The sequence below is a fragment of the Elephantulus edwardii genome, unplaced genomic scaffold (assembly GCF_000299155.1).
Source record: "Elephantulus edwardii isolate Elephantulus edwardi_28Jun2011 unplaced genomic scaffold, EleEdw1.0 scaffold00247, whole genome shotgun sequence".
NCBI classification, from domain to species: domain Eukaryota; kingdom Metazoa; phylum Chordata; class Mammalia; order Macroscelidea; family Macroscelididae; genus Elephantulus; species Elephantulus edwardii.
In genome coordinates, this window is record NW_006399997.1 from 2,838,270 (window position 1) to 2,845,541 (window position 7,272).

General features: G+C 39.3%; 1 pseudogene; it reads right to left on the reverse strand.

The window, feature by feature from the left end:
* Positions 1–4,200, reverse strand: part of LOC102852586 — a 93,604-nt pseudogene extending 89,404 nt beyond the window's left edge.
* Between the last annotated feature and the right edge of the window lie 3,072 nt (positions 4,201–7,272).

Consider the following 7,272-nt stretch of genomic DNA (forward strand, 5'->3'; position numbering starts at 1 on the left):
AGATTTCTTGGCACAATTTGGTGAGCACATCCAGCGCAACATCTGTTATCTGAAATACTTCAATTGGTATACCATCCATTCCTGGGGCCTTATTTCGCAATTACTTGGTATGCATCAGAGAGTTGGACAGTGAATAAGATTAATAGAAAGAGAATTGATGCCTTTGAGCTGTGGTGCTGGAGAAGAGTGTTGAACATAGACTGCTAGAACAAACAGGTTTGTCCTGGAGAAGGTAAAGCCAGAATGTTCCCTGGAGTCAAGGATTTTGATGCTTCGTCTGACATATTTTGGGCATGTTGCAAGGAGGGACTGGTCCTTGGAGAGGGCCATCATGTTTGGCAGAGTGGAGGGGCGGCAAAGGAGAGGAAGACCTTTGATGAGATGGATCAATTCTGTGACTGGAGTGGTGGGAATAAGTGCGTTTGAGATGGCTAGGTTGACACAGGATAGAACAGCGTATAGAGCTCTTGTACATAGGGTCGCTATGAGTCACAAGCAACTCGATGGCACATAAGAATAATAAACAACATTACTGAGATATTTTACGCAGCATAAAGATCTCTAGTCTTTTCCATGTTACATAGTATTTTACAAAGACACTATTGCCTACTGTTGCACAGTATTCAGTTGTGTGAAGATAGCAACATTTCTCGATTCATTCACTTGCTGATGGGCATTTGGGCTGTTTCATTTTCTTGATTTGTGAATAACACTGCTGTGAACATAGTTGTACATATTTCCTAGGAGTGGAATAATTGTGTCACATGTGATGTTTATGTTCAACCTTTTGAGGAAATTCCAAACTGTCTTCCCAAATGGTTGTGTCATTTTACAATACCACCAGCAGTTGTATAAGGGTTCCAATCTCTTCATATCTTCTCCAACATTTATGGTTTACTATGTTGCTAAAATTTGATTCTGATGTTGAAGTAAGATGGTATCTCATTTTATTTTTATTTGATCTCTCTGATGGCCAGTGATTTTGAACAGTTCATCATATGTTTCTTGGTCATCTGAATGCCCTCCATTATGAAGAGTCTTTTAATTTCTTTTGCCTTATTTATTACTGAGTTATCAGTTTTGTCTTGTGGAGATCCTATACTATTCCATAAACTTTAGTTATGAGACACTTGCTGAAATACTGTTGCCAGGCAAAAAAAAAAAAAGTTTTCCCCCAGGCTTTCTTTTCACCCTGCTGGAGAAAGTCTTTAATGCACACAGGGATTTGATTTTAAGATTGTCACATTGGTTGATTTTCTCTTCTCCAGATTGTGCATTTTTTATCTGTGTTTACAGGCCTGTTTATGCCATAGATCAGAGCTTCTAATTTTGTTCCCATTTTGTTCCCGTTTTGTCTCTCATAATCTTGGTTTGTGGGCTATACCCCTAGGTCTCTGATTTGCCTTGGGAAGCATCTTTTAATAGAAAACACTGTATGATTTCTAGCCTCCTTTCCTATTCTAAGTATTATGTTTGCTTGACTACAGTTAAAGACAGGGTTCTGTAACTGTACATAGAATAGAGGTTCTATGCATGTTTATTCTGTAAGCACACTGGTGCTGATTTCTGGTGGGTCAGACGTGGACTGATAGAAACAGGAAACTCCAAGGCTCATGGTTCAAATTCACCAGCTATTTTATGGGTGAAGGATTGAAAGTCTTCTCCCATGAGATTTATTGCCTCTGAAAATCCACATTAGAGTCAGTTATGAGTTGCTTCTGACTCAATGGTACACAATAATAACAACAAGCCTCCAGAGAGAATAAATCTGTTGCTTTAAGCCCCTCACTTTTATGATGGCAACCTGAGACAACTCATCTGCATGGTTTCTCCTCTTCCTAAACATTGAAGCTGCTCCTACAAAGTTGCCTCATTTATAAATCCAACAGACAGCTCTTATTTCTTGTCTTAATGTTTTATGAGCTTTGCACACATTTACCACCTACTTTCACTCCTAGAAAACAATCTCTTTCCTTGGCTTCCCTGCCCCATCACTCATCTGTTTCTATTCATCTTACTTCCTCAACACTTTCCAGATTTTAGGTGGTTTTTTTTTCCCCTTTTTATCCTTTTTCATTACTCAGTGTCTTTATATGATGAAGACGCTCAGGACTCAGCCTCCAAGTTTGATCAACATCTATTCATCTTTCAAATTCAAGTTAAATGCCGTTTCCTTGAATGCTGTTCCTTGAGGGTATCCGCTGACTTTTCCCTCCCTCACTGTTAGGCCTAGACTGTTCTATATTCTCATAACATTTTACACATTTACTTTATCACACCTTAACACATGTATCTAGACATATATTTGCTTAATATTTGTGTCTATGGCAAGATTTCAAGATATATTGTGGCAGAGATGTGTCTTTCTACCTCGTTATTGTATCCTTGGTGTCTTGCATAGTGTTTGGTACAGTGGCACAGAGTAGGCACTTTTTAAATTAAACAGATGAGTAAATGTTCTGAAGGTGCCTATAGAGCTGTATTATCCAACATAATTTCCACTAACCAGATGTTGCTATTGAATACTTGAAACGTATCTAATTCAAATTTCTATGTACTAATTGATTTGAACTCTGGTAGCCTACTGGGTAAGGAGTTGTGCTGCCAGTCCTAAGCAGGTGATTTGCATTCATCAGCTGCTTTTCAGAAGAAAGATGAGCAATATCTTGTCATGTAATTTACAGCTCTTAAAAACTGGGAGGATATAGAGTCAACTGTGAGTCAGTTCTAACTCAGTGGCACTTAATGCCAACAATTGATTTTTTAAGAAATAGAAAGATATTTTAAGTTGGAGATATCTGCTTAATGACCTCTTTGAAGTACTACAGAGAAAAGATGTCAGTTCAAAGGCTAAGGTGCACATGATTCAAGCTATGGTATTTTCAATTGCTTCCTATGCATCTGAAAATTGGACAATGAAAAAGGATGACAGAAGAAGAATCAATGCTTTTGAATTGTGATCTTGGTGCGGAGTATTGAATATGATGGGCTACCCAAAGAATAAACACATTTGTCTTTCAGGAAGTGCAGTCATGGTACGCCTTAGAGGTTGTTTTTGTTTTTAATGAGTCGAATAGCAATCCTATGAACAATAGATTTGAACCCGTCCTATCCTGTGACATCCTCGTTATTTCTGACACACTTGAGCCCATTGTGGTCACTGTGTCAGTCCATCTCATTGAGGGTCTTTATCTCTTTTACTGACCATCCATCTACCTTTTAAAGCTTGATGTTCCTTTCCTCATAATAGCTTCTTCTAGCAATATGTCTAAAGTATGTGAGATGAAGTTTCACCATCCTTTCCTCAAAGGAGGACGCTGATTTCACTTTCTATAGAATATATTGGTTTGTTCTTTTGGCAATCCATGAAATATTCATCACTGTTCTCAAATACCACAACTCAAAGGCATAGATTCTTCTCCTCTTACCATTATTCATTGTCCAACTCTCAGGTGCGAATCAGATGATTTGGAAGACTACGATTTGAATCAGGTGCACCCTAGAATTATTTTTTTTCTTTTTTCGGTATTAACAGCAAGATTTATTGAGCTGTATCTTAGTACAGACCCTGGGGCTTGCCCATGGTCCTCTTAATGTATAAAGTCCGAACATTCTGCCAATTCTTCCTTAGCAGTGAAACCAGAAAGTTGACAGCCAGGTGGATGTTATAAACAAGTTCATCATTTGTCATCTTCACATGGCCAACAGCCACCGCCAGACACAGGACCTTTTCCATCTGGAATTTGATGGTGGATTTCACCTCGTCTACTTTTGTCACCATGTTCTCATTGTGGGTCAGCAGAAAAGGGAACTTGCCAGCCTTATTTAGCCCTGGACCTAGGATTCTTGGGATCTGCTTGATCAGGGGATTCAGAGGCCAAAAAGGCATCATACTTCTTGATCAGCTTTTGACCAGCTTCTTATTCTTGTTTTTTCAGCACGTCTATGTTCATGTGGGGGAAATCCACAGCCTTGGCTTCGTCACAGTGCTGCTGATCCCTAAGAACACACACTGAGAACGTGGGGCGTGGGGTGGACTTCCCTGACGGTCCCTGAGAAGCGCTTGTCCTGAGGGTCATAGTTCTTCAAACTGATCTGCAGCTCCACCGTCTCCAAAAACGTTCTGCGTTTGCACTGGTTCCTGCGCAGGACTTCCCGCACCGCCTTGTAGAGGGTATCGCGAGAGACTTTGCTGCTCATGGTTCTTAGCGCTACAGTAACTGGAAAAGAGCGCACCCTAGTTTTTAAACTGACATCATTGCTCTTCAGGACTTTGTAGAGGTCTCTGAGAACAGACTTTCCCCAATAATGTACATCTGCAGAGCCCCTATATGCTGATACCAAAGGCATTGATCAAATAATTAATGAAATAATTGACAATTTTAATCTACCAATCATCCATCTATCAAGTAATCCATCTATCATATCCTTAGAGTTATGAGTGGTGAAACTCGATCTCTCATAAGCTTTGTGCACGTTATCAGGAGGGACTAGTCCTTAGAAAAAGACGTCAGACTTGGAAAAGGAGGGGGCAACAGAGGAGAGAATGGTCTTCAATGAGCTAGATTGGAAGTGACTGCAACAGTGGACTTGAGCATGTTCGGGATCTTGAGGATGGTGTGGAACAGGACAAGATTCAGATCTGTCACTCATAGTGTCACTCTTAGTCATAATCAACTTGATAGCACCAACAACATTCATAACAGCAACAACAACAATGTAAATAGACACATTGGATTTCAAAGAGAGAATAAACAACGGAGCAAATTAGCTTTTCATGCTTATTTAGTAACTTTTTATACTTGCTGTCTGTTGAAATGATCATATGTTAGAAATAATGGATTGCCCATCAATAAACGAATGGATAAAGAAACTGTGGTATATTCACACAATGGAATACTATGCTGCATTGAAAAACAAGGAACTCATGCAATATTATAAAAAATGGGTGACCCTGGAGGACATTATGCTGAGTGAAATAGCTCAGTCCCAAAAGGACAAATACTGCATGGTGCCACTCTTGTAAAACAGGACTGACCTCGGGGTAGGGGAGAGACTGAGAAAGATGGGTTTAATAATGTATACTGCATTGAAAAAGATGAGGGAGAAAACTGTTTAAAAGGGATATGTGATTAGGTATTTTTATCATGACAGGAGTCCAAAGTGAAGGCTGCATAGTGGAGTGGACCTTGGGTGGGGGGAGGGATTGTAAAACAATGAAATAATTTTTCTTTTACTTTTCCAAGAGGGTAGTGTAGTGGGGTGGGGGGCGAGGATGTTTGGGTGGGGAGATAAGTACAACAATGAATGAATGGAAATCCGAAGTCTGTAAATTTTCATTGAAATCAATAATAAATGAAAAAAAAGAGAAATAATGGGTTACAAAGAATGTAATATTAAAGTTAATCCCATGTTTCTTTTGCCTTTTTAAATGTAGGCTCTTGAGATATAAATCACATATGTGACTTGCATTGTATTCAGTTGGACAGTGCTGTTATAGAGTATCACTATATGGAGTATGTTGCCATAGAGTATGAACTGAAATTGAATGTCAAAGCTTTTAAACCCCTTTATATTAAAATGTTAAAAGCCTTCATTTAAAAAAAAAAAAACCAAACAAACTTTTGGGATTGTTCACGTTCTCATATTATTCTTTCCCTTTCCAGTGTGTTTAGATACAAGACTTGGGAGGCCATTAGTTTCCCTGGCTTGCACATCCCCATTCAGATGTTAATTTCTCTGGGATCAAAAGGGTGCTTGAGAAAGAGCCATAATTGGAAGGGCCTTTAGCGCTGACTTGGAAAGACTTGTCCCTTGGTGCAGGGATAGTGCCCACTTGCCAAGGGATCTCTCTGCAAAAGTCTGAAAGCGATGCAACCTGTGTGTGAGTGAAAGATGAGTTGGTGTTTGTCCTTGGAGCATTCTTCCTCGGAGTCTGACTATACTCATCTCCTGCAAGCCGTGTAGGAATGGTTTTTGCCTCTGATAATGAATGACACCCTTACATTTCCCCTTCAAACTGCTTAGATTTTTAAAAAAGTTATTTGGAAATATTTGTTTCATTTTCTTTACTTTCTCTTAAAGATGCAACCCTTGTTGAGACAATTTAAATTTATTAAACACATTCTATTGTTTATGTCTTTGCTGCATCTGTGTGAGTGATTTATTTTGAACATGTTTTCCATATTTTTTCCTTAATGAAGCTTTGCAGTGAATTGACTGAATTTAAGCTTTGCTGGGAAACAGATTTTTCTAGTTATTTGTTATATCGGTGTTGTTGTTTAATATATTGGGACCCTATGGATGTGATAAACCATTCACAAAACATGAAAGAGATGGCTTTGGCTTCTATCTTCAAGGATTTTACACCCAGATTCATTGCATTATCAGTCTTGGATTTTTCACGCGGTACTGGAATGAAAGAACTAAAACAGATTGCAGTTATCTGTGTTTTATCTGCCTTTGTTTTTGTGCCCAGCAATTTCTGAGCAGATTTATTAATATTCCCATTTTAACTCTGTCCATGTTCAGAAAGTCTTTCTTGTAATCTATATTAATTGTTCTTTGTAACACATGCTGCCTTTTCAATCTTCATGAGTTCAACATCCAGGGAATATAATCAAGTATCTTCTTTCTGTGACTATGATAATATGTCCCAGCTGAACGCACCACAGTTAGAGTGGTTTCAGAGCCCCCGATGATGTTCGAATGCATCCTTGACAGATTCTCCTAGTCTCTGAATAGCATATTTGTGAGAAATATTCTTAAACATGTGATCATAGTCCTGGTTAGATGGGCTTGTTTCCTTGAGGATCTCACGGTCCTTGTCTCACACCAGTGTCCTAGGTGAGACTCTGGCTAATGCTTAGGCTGATTGCAGGAGAGGAAGACAACTGCGTGAGATGGATTGATACAGTGACTGGGAGAATTGGGTAGGTGTGTCAGAGACAGTGAGATTGGCCCAGGATAGGGCAGGCTTCAGAGCTTTTGTGCTTAGGGTCACTATGAGTCTCAGTAGGTACATAACAACAACTGTATCGTATACTTGACTGTGCACCTAGGTTGTTAGTCTGTAAAGAACTAACTGAAGAGGAATTTTGCAAACCCACCTAAATGGAGGCAGTTTGAATTCACCCCACCATCGAAACAGTCTTCTTCCATGTCATTTACAGTCTCTGAGAACCTGTTGGAGGATCAGTCCCGACTCGATGGTATTGGACAATGAGTTAAAAGGTGAGATGCAAACCTACCATGCCTTACCTTACTTGTCCT